The sequence below is a fragment of the Corvus brachyrhynchos genome, unplaced genomic scaffold (genome assembly GCF_000691975.1).
Source record: "Corvus brachyrhynchos isolate BGI_N302 unplaced genomic scaffold, ASM69197v1 scaffold229, whole genome shotgun sequence".
NCBI lineage: Eukaryota > Metazoa > Chordata > Aves > Passeriformes > Corvidae > Corvus > Corvus brachyrhynchos.
The window spans coordinates 315,837-319,423 of NW_008240042.1; positions in this window are offsets into that span (position 1 = coordinate 315,837).

Sequence of the window (3,587 nt, forward strand, 5' to 3'; positions counted from 1 at the left end):
GGCGGGGCCTGGGATCGCTCCTCAGCTGCGAAATGCGGAATTTGGAAAAATTTTCTCAGGAAAGGATGTTCTCTGATGTTTGATCTTTGTCTGCTTTCAAGCCTAATCAACAAGAAGGAAGATTTAATCCGTGAAACAGTCACAGAATCAATTAGGTTGGAAAAGACCTCTGAGATCATGAAGCCCAACCCGTGTCCGAACACCACCATGTCAACCAGACCGTGGCACTGAGTACTATGGCACTGAGTACCATGTCCAGTCTTTCCATAAACACCTTCATGGACAGTGACTACAGTACCTCCCTGGGCATCTCATTCCAATGTCTAATCACCATTTTTGTGAAGAAATTCTTTCTAATGTTTAACATAAACCTCCCCCAGTGCAGCTTAAGACTGTAAGACAGCAGCTAACAAGCAAGCTCTGAGTGATATCCAGGTTCTAGAAAGACAAATTACTTGTTGATAGAATTGCCCTGCTAAAGTTTAGGGCTGGACATGCTTCAATGGCCTCACCAGGGGGAGGCTAACAAATCTTGGGAAGAAGGATTCCCGTTGATACTGGATACAAAGAATGCAGAATTTAGGGGCAGCTCAAGGGTTTGTCTCAAGGACAAATGCAGCTATCCGGTCCTCAGCCGTTGCTCCCAGTCACCTGCCAGCAGGCTCTGGGCTGAAGGGCAGGATCTGTGCTGCACTATCACTGAGCTGCACTGTGAGCTTTAGTTTGATACTTTCATCAAAACATCAGCATTTAAACCGAGCTGCCTGGCCCACATTGTCCCTCTGGGAGTGTGGGTGGAGCAAGCTGCACTCCCATCTCCGGAGTGGGAGGATTGTGTCATGCCAGGCTGCAATATCAAAAGGCATGGCACTGGCTGAGCTCCTGTCCATAACAAGGCTGTGCCTTTCGAAACAGGACATGCAGCTGTGAGTATGTCTGGAGGTGCACTGCGCTGTTTGAGATTGTGGGGAGAACCTTCTGAGTTAATAACCTAATAAAATGTGATAAGAAAGTAATAAAATGATAATGGTAATGCTAAACAATGATCTGACAGCAGTAAATTATACTACTTCTTCCTCAGATATAGACTGAGTTTGTAGAATGCATGTTTTGTATTTTTTGAGTTGTCACATTTTACTTCTTTTTAATACTTGTAGTAATAATTTTTTTCCTGTTCTAGCAGATGTTCCTGACCTATTAGGCAGAAGAAAGCCCTAGAAAACAATTTCAGGAAGAGAGAGTTAAAAGTGACAACATTCTTTGAAATGTGATCAGAGATCTGGTCTAAAGGCTGCAGGAGTTTTACTCCTTTACTTCAGGAGAGCAAATGTGTGATTTAATCCCTTGTCAGGACTATAGGTAAGCACATTCTTAGCCTTAGGCATTAATATCCTGAGCCTTGAAATAGGATGTATGGACCTGGGGTCTTCCAAGAGGTATTGCCATGCTTTTTTTTTAGGTTGCATATAAAATTAATATTTTCAGTGCAGTTTCTTTTCCCTTAAAATTTGTTGGCAAGATGTAGAAGGAGAATGGTTAGTTCTGGCATATTTACATCTAAATAAAGTTCTTTAAGCATTACGTAAAAGGCATGTGAATGATGCCAGTATTTAGAAGGGAAAATTATTGTGATTCTTAACTGTTGTTACAGTGGAGAGAGGGACCAGGTAAGACTTTTATTTCTCAACACACTCATAAATGATCTAGATCTCTGAATAAGGGGATGGCAAGACTCTGGATGGTACGGAATGATGGACAAGGTTGATGAGAAAGAGCTACCGTGCATTCCTTGCAATACAGGCCATGTGGTATTAAACCAATGGGTAGCAAGAGCAACACATCTAAACAGATATATTACAACAAATGATTCTGATATGGACCATGTTGCTCTTGTAAAGGCAATAAGAACAGATGGATATGACAAGCGTCTCTAGCTGTTTGTGGAAAAAACATTGGAAGTGGACACAAGCGCTGACATCTTTCAGGAATTGCCCTAAAGGACCCTGTGCTGTGCTTGCAGTCACTCCTAAGCCAGAGCTGGGAGAAAATTGTATGCATTTAATCAACGCAATAAGTGTTGGACATTGACAAATTAATTTATTGCATTCGATGTCAATGATACACAAACCATATACAAGATTTTATGGACAATATATGAGATATGTATTGACAGCCGTGCAATGCCTGCACATTTCTGAGTATTTATACATTGCTGAGGCAAACAAGTGTAATCAGAACATATAGTGGATTCCCCTCTTTTGAGATACAAAGACTCAAGCCTGTTGTAAGCCACAGGATACAATAAATAACTTTCTGTATTTGTTGAATTTATCTTGTGTGGAAACAATAATGCTTCTGTAGTCAGAGCTAAATGTGTTACAGTCATCCTAATGAGTGATAAAGTTGTTAAATATAATTCTTCAGTGTTTTCATAATTTGTCTGTTGATGGCCAAAGATTAAGCGTAACTAGCACAATCTTACTGTGTCAGATATAAACACACACCTTTAGTGGCATAGATGGGATCTGTGGAGACCTAAAGAACAGCAGACATAGCTCAGTTAGAGTGAGAATGCAGAGGAGCAGATACTTGCACTTCAGTGCATGAAGACAGTGTGGTTTCCATAAATAAATACTGCACCTGACACTGCTTACCATGCAATAGGTGACCTCTAAGGTTATTCTGGCCTTTTGGAGGATTCTCCACAAGTAAAGCATGACCGTCAGTCTTGATAAATATCAAAACAAAACTATCAGAGATTATTTCACCCTTGAGTAGTAATCAGGTAAGGAATGTGAGTTTGAAACATTGAGAAGACATAAGCAGAACTAAAAAAGGCTTGTTGTTGTTGCTGTTGTTATAGCTGGTTAAAGTTTAATTGAAAAAGAGGTGTTCTTAGTAGTTTTCATTCTGAGTACATGCATCAGAATTACTGGAGTGCAGAATGCTCTGGCCAGTCCTGTTTGAAGACTTTCTTATCCTGCAAAACATAATCCTGGTATCCCTGGATGTTAAGTGACACTGGGAAATCACCCCAGGTTTGCTGTCTGACTATGTCATTGACTTACAAGGTTTGTCTAAATAGATCAGTCTGCTTTGTAGCATGGCAAAACTCACAGAGAAATACCAGGGAGCCCTACAACTGGAATCAGAAGAATAACTTTAGCAATAGTAACACCTTCATGTGCCTAATGGCAATGTTAGGATGTGTTTCTGTACACTGAATGCAAGCAGCTTTTGACAGTGTGCTACTCCAAACAAGTAAAAATTGTACCCTGTATATTTCCTATAAAAAGGATCAGTGGTAGAAGACCTTGATTGACAGTCATGGTCATTGTCATTTGCCTCAGGTAGAAATACCTCTTTGTTAACCCTCAGGGAGTATGTTACTTCAGCATCTGAAGCACCACCTGGCTGAAGCTGATGTGTCAGTGCTGCTTTGGCACAGTACCTGCTGCAGACATGATGTTCGGGCACTCTGATAAGAAAGGTGTTACAAGAAAGGTAGACTGCAAACTCTCCCCTGACATCCCTTCAGAGTCACTAGAATGGTTGGTATTGGAGAGGAAGGAAGCACAGCTGGGAAG